Below are 14027 nucleotides of genomic sequence, written 5' to 3'. Positions count from 1 at the left end.
CACAATCTACATGAAAAAAAAAGTTAGTTCTCAGCCGAGAAGGGTTTTGTTTTGGTTATTTGTGCCTTTGCATAGGCAGCTAATGCACTATTGGTGAATAAAGCCTGAACTTGTGTGCAATCCAGAGTCTGTGTCCCTGTTTCCTACACTGCTACAAGCATCTACCTGAGCGATTCCCCACAATATACACACACATACATAAATAATGGATGTAATTAGATTAGTGTGTACAGACCACCTCACAAATCCATAGTACATAGAGCACATGAGGATAATCTCCAGTACATGGGTCCTAACCGTTTGGTTATGGGCAACGTTACAAGAAAAAATGCAAAAGAAGATCCAGCAATCCAGGAGTATCAAAGGAAAAACAAATATAACTTTTATTTTTCCCATGCAAGCAAAAAAAAAAAAAAAAAATAATGCGTTGTTACATCACTTCAAAGATTGTGACCAAAGCTGACGCGTTTTGGAACATGTTGTTCCTTAGTCATAGCATGCTATGACAATAAAAGTTATGTTTTAATTTTACTTTGATACTCCTGGATTGCTGGATAAGGCAAAAAGGAGAATTGAAACGTGGTACAATAGCTATAGTACCCTATTAGAAGACAGTCTCTAAAGCCTCATTTAGGCCTGATGGGATCAGGATATTTAATTTAAAGATCCAAAACATTTCCTGCTTGTGAAGGCTTTCAAATCTATTATATTGATTCAATGGTATGAAATCTATTGGTGTGATTGTGAATCCTTCAGATTTACATTCATGATGGCTTGAAGTATGGTGGGAAATGCTATGTTTTTGATAACCATTACTCACATCTGACCTGTGTTTATTAATACCTTCTCTTAAACATATGGTTGTTCCACCGACATACTGAAGGCTGCAAGGCCATTCTACAACCCCTGGCAAAAATTATGGAATCACCAGTCCCTGAGGATGTTCCTTCAGTTGTTGAATTTTGTAGAAAAAAAAAAAAAAAAAAGCAGATCACAGCCATGAAAAAAACTAAAGGCATTTTAAAAGGCAACTTTCTGGCTTTAAGAAACACTAAAAGAAATCAAGAAAAATCATTGTGGTAGCCAGTAACAGTTAGATTTTTAGAACAAGCACAGGGAATAAATTATGGAATCACTCAATTCTGGGGGGAAAAATTATGGAATCATGAAAAACAAACAAACAAAATAACACTCCAATATATCACTAGTACTTTGTTGCACCACCCCTGGCTTTTATAACTGCTTGCAGTCTCTGAGGCATTGACTTAATGAGTGATAAACAGTACTCTTCATCAATCAGTACTCTTCTCTCATTGCTGTTGCCAGATCAGCTTTGCAGGTTGGAGCCTTGTCATGGACCATTTTCTTTAACTTCCACCACAGATTTTCATTTGGATTGAGATCCAGACTGTTTGCAAGCCATGACATTGCCCTTACGTGTCTTTCTTCAAGGAATGTTTTCACAGTTTTTGCTCTATGGCAAGATGCATTATCATTTTGAAAAATGATTTTATCATCCCCAAACATCCTTTTGATAGATGGGATAAGAAAAGTGTCCAAAATTTCAATGTAAACCTGTGCATTTATTAAAGATTTAATGACAGCCATCTCCCCAGTGCCTTTACCTGACATGCAGCCCAATATCATCAATGACTGGAAATTTGCATGTTTTCTTCAGACAGTCGTCTGCATAAATCTCATTGGAAGGGCACCAAACAAAAGTTCCAGCATCATCACCTTGCCCAATGCAGATTCCAGATTCATCACTGAATATGACTTTCATCCAGTCATCCACAGTCCACGATTGCCTTTCCTTAGCCCATTGTAAAGGCGGGTTCACACCTGTGTCCCGGTCTCAACCTTCAGGTTTCCGTCTTCTGCTCAAGAAACTAGACAGAAGATGGAAACCAGCAGAGTACAAAATGTCCGCCCGTGAGCGTCTTCTGGTCTCCATGGCGAAACCGTTTTTTTTTAAACCGGACACAAAGTTGGACATGCAGGACTTTGTTTCCAGTTAAAAAGGAAAAAAAAACGGTTTTGCTACGAGGCGGAGATCGGGGCGCAGATGTGCACCCACCCTAACCTTGTTTTTTTCTGTTTAGGTGTTAGTGATGGCTTTCTTTTAGCTTTTCTGTATGTAAACCCCATTTTTGAAGAGTACGGTTTATCGCTTATTAAGGCAATGCCTCAGAGACTGCAAGCACTTATAAAAGCCAGAGGTGGTGCCACAAAGTACTAGTGATATGTTGGAGTGTTATTTTTTTTTCATGATTCCTTATTTTTTTTCCTCAGAATTGAGTGATTCCATAATTTATTCCCTGTGCTTGTTCTAAAAATCTAACTGTTACTGGCTACCACAATGATTTTTCTTGATTTCTTTTAGTGTTTCTTAAAGCCAGAAAGTTGCCATATGAAATTCCTTTAGTTTTTTTATCATGGCTGTGATCTGCTATTTTACTACAAAATTAAACAACTGAAGGAACATCCTCAGGGACTGGTGATTCCATAATTTTTGCCAGAGGTTGTAGAACATATATCTACGTAAGAGGCTGAGCAATTTAGAGAATGTCGTATAACAAAACTCTCTGCCTTATTATGGCACATGTCTTTGCATCAATTTCATGGCAGCATTTACACTTTGGTTGTCCATAGCAAAAGCTGCCTATACCTGTGGTGATAATATTTTGGTCTCTTGGGATATGGGATCTCAGTCTACTTGGAGCTAAAAGATTTTTTAAAGTCTTAGCTCTTCTATATGTGATGCCTGGTTTGTTAAGTAAATCATTTTTAAGAAATGGATCGTTTTGTAAAATGAACCAATATTAATTATAAGTAAAAGTGTTATAAGTAGTTATGAAATTGTGTGCAAAATTTTTTGTTTCCGCCTGAACTTTCAGGTCCAGGCAATCACTTTTGTTCTAATTGTTTTGCAATACACTGCATCAATCAATCTCTTAGAGTAAGATTTTTCTTGGAAACGTTTTAAGATGATTATACTTTGATCTTCAAAATCTCGGTTACTAGTACATTTCCTCCAGATTCTTAGTTATTGAACAAAAGGGATATTATCCTTCCATTTTTTATGTGGAAGGCTCCGGTAATCTAATAAACTGTTTCAATGAACAGATTAAAGGATGTTTTTGTACAAATTTGGTCATTTTGTTTTTTAAGAACTAAATCAAGATACTCTATTTCATGTTTGATGGACTTCCCCGTTAAGGAGACTCCCCAGTTATTCTGATTTAGGTATGTTGTGAAAATGAAGAAAGAATCATGAGATCCCCCATATAAATAGGAGATTGTCAATGTATCTCTTATAGTAAATTATATTTTGTCTCCAAGGATATTGGTTGTAAATGAATAGGGGCTAGGGGCGAATTGAGTACCCATGGCAGTCCCACATAATTGTAAGTAAATCTTAGAGTCAAATTGAAAGGCTTTAAGTTCAAGAATGAACTTAATGCTATCTAAAATTAATTGTTTTTGATAAGGAGGCATCTGTTGATCCGAAAATAATATCCTTATAACAGCCCTCAAACCGTCTAAGGTGGCCCACAGATGGGTTAACCATTAGTCACATTAACCTTAAACACATGGTTGTTCTACCAGCATACTGAAGGGCATTATATATATATATATATATATATATGTGTATATCATAACATATATCACATAAGAGGTTGAGCAATTTAGAAAATGTACAAATATACAGAATTTATGTGTGTGTGTGTGTGTATATATATGTATGTGTGTGTGTGTGTGTATATATATATATATATATATATATATATATATATATATATATATATCTTAACATGTTTCTGGTACACGTTATATAATACTTGTGCACATACTGTTTTTGTACCAGTAACCACATTTTATTAATAGGCATGTGTACGTATTTTTACTTTGGATAGATATATCAATCTAATTCTGTTCTAGTCCAAACAGATGTATACATGCCCTATACATCATTCTTCGGAATAACAACCAGATTTTTTTTCCTGTAGTTGATTTTTTGGGTGAGAAGGAAAAAAAGAAACGTCAAGACCTATCTTCAGGCAGATTCTGTCTTCTGTCTTGCGGAATCCGACTCAAAATCCTCCTGCAAAATTGCCGCATTCATTTCAATGGGAGTCTCTAGCAGTTTTTTTCCCGTTAGCAATTTTTTCAGCTAGCCGGAAAAAAAAGCAATATACCCTATCTTTCCATGGCCGCAATACCACGACAGAATACCGATGCACTATATCACCGTCGCGGCTATCTAGTTTACGCCATGTGAACTTACCCTCAGCCAGTTTGCCATGTTTTCAGGCGCTCACCTAACCTGCTCCGAACCCCTTCTAACAGCTAGATCATCATGGCCTAGATTTCAGGTAATTTGTCAAAACGTCCATCTTGTTTCCTTTAGTCCAGTAAAGCTCATCCTCTCAAAGCCTGTCAACAGGCAAAATGCATCATATTGGCTTGTCACACCAAGAGGTATAATCATGCCAAAATGTATTAGAGCAGTGTGGGGCATAGAAGGAACAACATAGCTGTCCTTGGGGCTATGGGCTGCTCATTTGTGAAATAATTTAATATTCTGGCAATTTTCATAAGGAAAAAGGTGTTATAAGAAGGAGAGTTTGCCATATCTATATGTCTCATGTATTTCACCCTAGGGACAGACTCTCTTTAAAGGGGTTATCTCCATTCTAATATTGATGGCCTATCATTAGGCTATACAGTGGGTACGGAAATTATTCAGATCCCTTTACATTTTTCACTCTTTGTTTCATTGCAGCTATTTGCTAAAATAAAAAATGTTCATTTTATTTCTCATTAATGTACACTCAGCACTCCATTGTAACAGATAAAAAACAGAAATGTATATATTTTTGCAAATTTATTAAGAAAGAAAAACTGAAATATCACACGGTCATAAGTATTCAGACCCTTTGCTGTGACACTCATATTCAACTCACATGCTGTCCATTTCCTCCTGATCCTCCTTGAGATGGTTCTATTCCTTCATTGGAGTCCAGCTACAGTCCTATGAAAAAGTTTGGGCACCCCTATTAATCTTAATCATTTTTAGTTCTAAATATTTTGGTATTTGCAACAGCCATTTCAGTTTGATATATCTAATAACTGATGGACACAGTAATATTTCAGGATTGAAATGAGGTTTATTGTACTAACAGAAAATGTGCAATATGCATTAAACCAAAATTTGACCGGTGCAAAAGTATGGGCACCTCAACAGAAAAGTGACATTAATATTTAGTAGATCCTCCTTTTGCAAAGATAACAGCCTCTAGTCGCTTCCTGTAGCTTTTAATCAGTTCCTGGATCCTGGATGAAGGTATTTTGGACAAACAATTCAAGTTCAGTTAAGTTAGATGGTCGCCGAGCATGGACAGCCCGCTTCAAATCATCCCACAGATGTTCAATGATATTCAGGTCTGGGGACTGGGATGGCCATTCCAGAACATTGTAATTGTTCCTCTGCATGAATGCCTGAGGATTTGGAGCGGTGTTTTGGATCATTGTCTTGCTGAAATATCCATCCCCGGCGTAACTTCAACTTCGTCACTGATTCTTGAACATTATTCTCACGAATCTGCTGATACTGAGTGGAATCCATGTGACCCTCAACTTTAACAAGATTCCTGGTGCCGGCATTGGCCACACAGCCCCAAAGCATGATGGAACCTCCACCAAATTTTACAGTGGGTAGCAAGTGTTTTTCTTGGAATGCTGTTTCTTTTTGGACGCCATGCATAACGCCTTTTTTTTTATAACCAAACAACTCAATCTTTGTTTCCAAAATGAAGTTGGCTTCTCCAAATGTGCTTTTGCATACCTCAGGCAACTCTATTTGTGGCGTACGTGCAGAAACGGCTTCTTTCTCATCACTCTCCCATACAGCTTCTCCTTGTGCAAAGTGCCCTGTATTGTTGACCAATGCACAGTGACACCATCTGCAGCAAGATGATGCTGCAGCTCTTTGGAGGTGGTCTGTGGATTGTCCTTGACTGTTCTCACCATTCTTCTTCTCTGCCTTTCTGATATTTTTCTTGGCCTGCCACTTCTGGGCTTAGCAAGAACTGTCCCTGTGGTCTTCCATTTCCTTACTATGTTCCTCACAGTTGAAACTGACAGGTTAAATCTCTGAGACAACGTTTTGTATCCTTCCCCTGAACAACTATGTTGAACAATCTTTGTTTTCAGATCATTTGAGAGCCGGCTGTCCATGCTCGGCGACCATCAAACTTAACTGAACTTGAATTGTTTTGTAGAAAGAAATGGTCCAAAATACCTTCATCCAGGATCCAGGAACTGATTAAAAGCTACAGGAAGCAACTAGAGGCTGTTATCTTTGCAAAAGGAGGATGTACTAAATATTAATGTCACTTTTCTGTTGAGGTGCCCATATTTTTGCACCGGTCAAATTTTGGTTTAATGCATATTGCGCATTTTCTGTTAGTACAATAAACCTCATTTCAATCCTGAAATATTACTGTGTCCATCAGTTATTAGATATATCAAACTGAAATGGCTGTTGCAAACACCAAAATATTTAGAACTAAAAATGATTAAGATTAATAGGGGTGCCCAAACTTTTTCATAGGACTGTATGTTTAATTGAATGGATTGGACTTGATTAAGAAAGGCACACACCTGTCTGTATACAGTAAGACCTCACAGCTCACAGTGCGTGTCAGAGCAAATGAGAATCATGAGGTCAAATAACTGCCCAAGGAGCTCAGAGACAGAGTTGTGGCAAGGCACAGATCTGGCCAAGGTTACAAAAGAATTTCTGCAGCACTCAAGGATCCTAAGAGCACAGTGGCCTCCATAATCCTTAAATAGAAGAAGTTTGGGACGACCAGAACTCTTTCTAAACCTGGCCATCCAGCCAAACTAAGCAATCGTGGGAGAAGAGCCTTGGTGAGAGCGGTAAAGAAGAACCCAAAGATCACTGTGCCTAGGGGCCACACGGTGGCTCAGTGGTTTGCACTGCAGCCTTGCAGTGCTGGAGTCCTAGTGTTCAAATCCCGCCAAGGGCAAAAAAACATCTGCAAGGAGTTTGTATGTTCTCCCCGTGTTTGCATGGATTTCCATCCCATATTCCAAAAAAGACATACTGATAGGGGAAAATGTACATTGTGAGCTCTATGTGGGGCTCACAATCTACATTTAAAAAAAAAAAAAAAAAAAAAGATCACTGTGCCTGAGCTCCAGAGATACAGTAAGGAGAGGGGAGAAATCTCCACCAAGTCACCTATCACTGCAGCTCTCCAACAGTCGGGGCTTTATGGAAGAGTGGCCCAAGGAAGCCACTCCTAAGTGCAAGACATATGAAAGCCTGCATAAAGTTTGCCAAAAAATACATTAAGGACTCCCAGAATATGAGAAATAAGATTCTCTAGTGCAGGGGTCCTCAAACTGTGGCCTGCCAAGCACTTCTGTCTGGCCCCGCCGACAACGCCGGCAGGCGTGCATTTATAATGAAGCTCCTGGGGAGCTCGGGCCAGGCCATGGAGCGCACTTCACTTTACCTATTGGAGGGCACTGCTCCCGATGTCTGTGCGACTTGCTCTGCCTCCGGCCCACTGTTTAAAAAGTTTGAGGACCCCTGCTCTAGTGTGATGAGACGAAGATTGAACTTTTTGGCATTAATTCTAAGTGGTATGTGTGGAGTGCCGCACCTCCCATGAGGTGACCTGAAGCGACCGCTTCAGGCGGCGCTATGCCAGGGCCACGGGGAGGGCGGCATTTTTGCTGACCTAAGCCAGTCCAGGACAAGCTTCAGGCGGTTGAAAGCCATGGTTCACCCCTGTGTGGAATACACCAGGCACTGCTCATCACCTGCCCAATACAATTCCAATAGTAAAACATGGTGGCGGCAGCATCCTGCCATGGGGGAGTTTTTCAGCTGCAGGGACAGGATGACTGGTTGCAATTGAAGGAAAGATGAATGCAGCCAAGTACTGAAATATCCTGGAAGAAAACCTCTTCCAGAGTACTCTGGACCTCAGACTGGGCCGAAGGTTCACCTTCCAACAAGACAATGAACCTAAGCACACAGCTAAAATAACAAAGGAGTGGCTTCAGAACAACTCTGACCATTCTTGACTGGCACAGCCAGAGCCCTGACCTCAACCCAATTGAGCATCTCAAAAGAGACCTGAAAATGGCTGTCCACCATCCAACCTGCTGGAACTGGAATATAAATTAAAAGCTGCAGTTCCACTTATTCTGGCACAGCTGGAATTTCTTCTCTTGCCCCACCATGTAATCAGTACTATTAGTTTTAGTGCTTGATATGCTATTTAGGCCAGTTGCACACAGCCATATGCTAGCCACTGTATGCGATTGAATGGCTTTTTCCACCATCTAATACAGGGGTGCTCACACTTTCTCAGCATGTGAGCTACTTCTAGAGAGGTGGCCATCCAGGCATCCCAGCTGTCTGCTTCTTCACAGCGCAGGCTGAGAGTTATCTCTGGACACTGGCAGGCTGGGGCTGCGGCAGCCCCACCTGCCAGTGTCCTTAGATGACTCTCAGCCTGCGCTGTGAAGAAGCAGCACCCCGGCTCCCTCCATCCCTAAGAGCTGCCTGCAAGTGCTTGTTCACAGCGCAGGCTGAGAGTCATCTACGGACACTGGCAGGCGGGACTGCCGCAGCCCCAGCCTGCCAGTGTCCAGAGATAACTCTCAGCCTGCGCTGTGAAGCAGACAGCGGGGATGCCTGGCTGCATCCTGCGATCAACCCATACGTCCATTGCGATTGACTGGTAGATCGCGATTGACGTATTGGGCACCCCTGATCTAATAGATCTGTCCCTGATATATCCATTGCAGTCTCAGACCTTACTATAACTCCTAGGCAGTATACCCGCTGCCTTGGGGTCATGTTTGAGCAGACCTTTCCTTCACCCCCATATCCAGTCACTCACATGCTCATGTCACCTCCACCTCAAAAACATGTCCAGAATACGCTTTTTCCTCACCAGAAATACATTAAAGACACTTATTGTCTCACTGATTCATTCTCGCCTTGACTACTGTAACTCCTTACTAATCGGTCTTCCCCTTACTAAACTCTCCCCTCTACAATCTATTCTGAATGCAGCGGCCAGGCTCATCTATCAGGCTAGACGCTACAGTGATGCCTCTGGTCTGTGCCAGTCGCTACATTGGCTGCCTATTCATCATAGAATAAAATATAAAGTTATCACTCTCATGCACAAGGCTCTCCATAATGCTGCACCTTCCTACATTTCCTCCCTCATCTCTGTCTACCGCCCAACCCGTGCTCTCCGTTCACTCAATGACCTAACACTTACATCCTCTATTATCAGAACCTCCCACGCTCGTATACAAGACTTCTCCCGAGCTGCACCACTTCTCTGGAATGCTCTACCCCAGACAATCAGATTAACTCCCAATTTCTACAGTTTCAAACGCAAACTAAAGACGCATCTTTTCAGACAGGCCTATCACAATTTCTAACGTAAACCCTTCCGTACTATAATTAGAATCCCCAAAATTTAACCTTCCTCTGTCCCCGCTCCCACATTACCCCACATGATATGATGTCTTTTCAGGCTAACTTTATTTGTCCAAGCTCCATCCACATGTTACAGGACACCACTAGTGACGGCTTATAAAGTTTTGTTTGTGTAATGACAGTAACCTCTATTACAAAATTGTCTGAATACTGTATAAGCAATGCCGCCCCTGCTACCTCTTGTGTCACCCCCTCTATCTCATAGATTGTAAGCTCTTGCGAGTAGGGCCCTCAGTCCCATTGTTTGAAATGACGTTCTTTGTTATGTATCTGTCTGTATTTGAACCCTACAAATTGTACAATGCTGCGGAATATGTTGGCGCTATATAAATAAAATTTATTATTATTAATGGCATGGCCGACTGCACACGGATCTCATCTGTGTGCCTCCCGTGCATCCTTGGTCCCATGGATGACACTCTAGAGTGCATTCTATTATGAATTCATGTCTATGGGTCTTTCAATCCAATCCATTCTAATGATAAGGATGATTATAGAGCAAGACCTATCCTGTTCTGTGTCATTGGAACATGAATCGGAAGCCCCCATAGATGTGAATGCATAACAAAATTCCGTTGCAAACTTGGACTCATCTTGGAAGCATACAAAGTTGTGACCATGGGGCTTTACTGTTAGTATTGTACAGTATACTTAGTGGATTCCATGATACTGCCTCATTGTTTTTATTGGGAGGCAGAGATTAAAGCAGGAAACTGAAAAAATAATCGTCCTGTTCAACCTTGCTGCAAGGAACAGATAATGGAGTACTTTGAGACGGATGTTCACCTCAAATGTCTCTTCATTAGTTTCTGAAATATGATTGGGCGCTTGAACAGCATTACAATGGTTTCATCCGTTAAACTTGGTCAATGTGAGTCGTATTTACCAGCCTGAACGCTATGCTGGGAGACAGGCTCCTGTATTATAGCTATTTATGATGGTGGGTGTCCCTGCCTCCCAGTGACATACTGCCCTGTACTGTAATCACTGCTGAAAAGTATTCTGCTGGGATGGCAGGGACTCCTGGCAACATAAATAACTATTACGCTAGGAGTCTTTCTCCCAGCATAGTGTACAGGCGGGTAAATATGGCTCACACATGGACTGAGTTTCACAGATGAAGCTCGGATATGCGAATAAGAATAATTGTTTAGTAACTCTACCCCATGGTGTTCTGCAAAATGTGCACTTATGCCGTACCATTGTGTACTTAGGAGCTACAGTCCTATGAAAAAGTTTGGGCACCCCTTTTAATCTTAATCATTCTTAGTTCTAAATATTTTGGTTTTTGCAACAGCCATTTCAGTTTGATATATCTAATAACTGATGGCCACAGTAATATTTCAGGATTGAAATGAGGTTTATTGTACTAACAGAAAATGTGCAATATGCATTAAACCAAAATTTGACCGGTGCATAAGTATGGGCACCTCAACAGAAAAGTGACATTAATATTTAGTAGATCCTCCTTTTGCAAAGATAACAGCCTCTAGTCGCTTCCTGTAGTAATCAGTTCCTGGATGAAGGTATTTTGGACCATTCCTCTTTACAAAACAATTCAAGTTCAGTTAAGTTTGATGGTCGCCGAGCACGGATGTTCCCACAGATGTTCAATGATATTCAGGTCTGGGGACTGAGATGGCCATTCCAGAACATTGTAATTGTTCCTCTGCATGAATGCCTGAGTCGATTTGTCTTGCTGAAATATCCATCCCCGGCGTAACTTCAACTTTGTCACTGATTCTTGAACATTATTCTCAAGAATCTGCTGATACTGAGTGGAATCCATTGCGACCCTCCACTTTAACAAAATTCCCGGTGCCGGCATTGGCCACACAGCCCCAAAGTATGATGGAACCTCCACCAAATTTTACAGTGGGTAGCAAGTGTTTTTCTTGGAATGCTGTTTTTTTTTGGACGCCATGCATAACGCCTTTTTGTATGACCAAACAACTCAATCTGTTTCATCAGTCCACAGGACCTTCTTCCAAAATGAAGCTGGCTTGTCCAAATGTGCTTTTGCATACCTCAGGTGACTCTGTTTGTGGAGTGCATGCAGAAACGGCTTCTTTCTCATCACTCTCCCATACAGATTCTCCTTGTGCAAAGTGCGCTGTATTGTTGACCGATGCACAGTGACACCATCTGCAGCAAGATGATGCTGCAGCTCTTTGGAGGTAGTCTGTGGATTGTCCTTGACTGATCTCACCATTCTTCTTCTCTGCCTTTCTGATATTTTTCTTGGCCTGCCACTTCTGGGCTTAACAAGAACTGTCCCTGAGGTCTTCCATTTCCTTACTATGTTCCTCACAGTGGAAACTGACAGGTTAAATCTCTGAGATAACTTTTTGTATCCTTCCCCTGAACAACTATGTTGAACAATCTTTGTTTTCAGATCATTTGAAGCGGGCTGTCCATGCTCGGCGACCATCAAACTTAATTGAACTTAAATTGTTTTGTAAAGAGGAATGGTCCAAAATACCTTCATCCAGGAACTGATTAAAAGCTACAGGAAGCGACTAGAGGCTGTTATCTTTGCAAAAGGAGGATCTACTAAATATTAATGTCACTTTTCTGTTGAGGTGCCCATACTTTTGCACCGGTCAAATTTTGGTTTAATGCATATTGCACATTTTCTGTTAGTACAATAAACCTCATTTCAATCCTGAAATATTACTGTGTCCATCAGTTATTAGATATATCAAACTGAAATGGCTGTTGCAAACACCAAAATATTTAGAACTAAAAATGATTAAGATTAATAGGGGTGCCCAAACTTTTTCATAGGACTGTATATTACCACCTTGAAGTACTCAACAGATTCTTGTGTTTAAAAGGTATCAAGGGGTGTTCACACTACTTGGATGTCCGTTCTGATAGTGTCTGTTTAAAAAAACAAAAAACAACAGACACCTATCATAGCAGACATTAACGAACACTAATTTATGTTAATGTGTCTTTTTTTTTTTTTTTTTAAAACTAAGTCCGTTATTTTGAATGGACAAAAAAGTACTGCACCCCCTGTTAGGCTGAGTTTACACACAGTTTTCTGGACCGGATTTTAATGCGGGAAGCCACCTCAGAATCCGGTCTTAAAAACACCTCCTGCGGCTAGCCTCGACTGGATGCCGATGCAATGCGGCATTCTGCTCCGGATTAGGCCCAAATGAATGGGCCTAGTTGGGAAGGAGTCTCGTGCCACTGCACATTCAGCTGTGGAATCCGCTTCAAGATAGGGCAACTCTCTTCTTTTTTCCACGAACGGCAGAAAAAAGCTAGCGAAAAAAAGTGAACGGCTCCCATTGGAATCAATGGGAGGTATTTTTGGAGCTGGATTCTGCATCAAAATACGGTCCAAAAAACTCTGTGTCAATTCAGCTTTATAATACCTGCAAAAACAAAAAAAAAAACTAGATGTGACAGATTTGGTGTAAACGGACAACAGATAAAGTTCCAGTGAGGAACACTACGAATGGTAGTGTGAACGTTGCCTGAGGGTCTATTCACACGGCGTAAACGCGAGCTCATTTTGGCAAAATACATGTGTAAAAATAAGTTTTGTTTTTTTACATATAGTAGAAGGCTTTTTGTTCCTTATAACAAGCACCTCAGCGGCTGACAAATTTCTAATTTTGAAGAGTAAGGGTCCATTCACACGGAGTAAACGTGCACTCATTTTGGCAAAATGCACATGTAAAAAATACACATGAAAAATAAGACTCCCATTGACTTCAATGACATTTTACACGTGTATTTTGACGTGTTTTTCATGTGTAAAAAATGTCATTGAAGTCAATGGGAGTCTTATTTTTCATGTATATTTTTTACACGTGCATTTTGCCAAAATTAGCGCGCGTTTACTCTGTGTGAATGGTCCTTTAGTCTTCAAAATTAGAAATTTGTCAGCCACTGAGGTGCTTGTTATAAGGAACAAAAAGCCTCCTATTATACGTGAAAAAAACAAAACCCATTGGGACCCACCCTAGAGTTCTATCATGCCTCAATATCACATGTATAACAGAACAATTTATGAGCATGTCATCAGTAAAAGTCCATCTATTGTGGCTTGTGAATACAATGTGATTACTAACAGGAAGTTAGAGAAATGCTCTCCCCCTCCACGATTCCTCTTTACCTCACATGTATGCAAATGAGATTTTTTTAATGACGAATCTGCAGACTTCTATTTTATCTATCTGAAGAACGAGACTGTAAATGGAGCGTGTTCTGTAAGCCCTCAGGGCTATATACAGTGTGGATAATCACACGAGTAACATTACAGGTATTAACAAGCGACACGACATTGTGGCGAATCTGCTGTCCTCACAGCCTGGGCTAGGATCCATCTTCCATTTTTTGTGTGAGAAGTGACCGCTCAACCACTTGTGCCCAGGCCGCCGCACCACCTCCACAAACCTCCTCGTAGCAAATTATCTCCAAGAGTGATGTTTTGAATAATCCAATC

This window comes from Leptodactylus fuscus, chromosome 2 (genome assembly GCF_031893055.1).
Source record: "Leptodactylus fuscus isolate aLepFus1 chromosome 2, aLepFus1.hap2, whole genome shotgun sequence".
NCBI classification, from domain to species: domain Eukaryota; kingdom Metazoa; phylum Chordata; class Amphibia; order Anura; family Leptodactylidae; genus Leptodactylus; species Leptodactylus fuscus.
Note: the sequence above shows the minus strand (reverse complement) of the source record.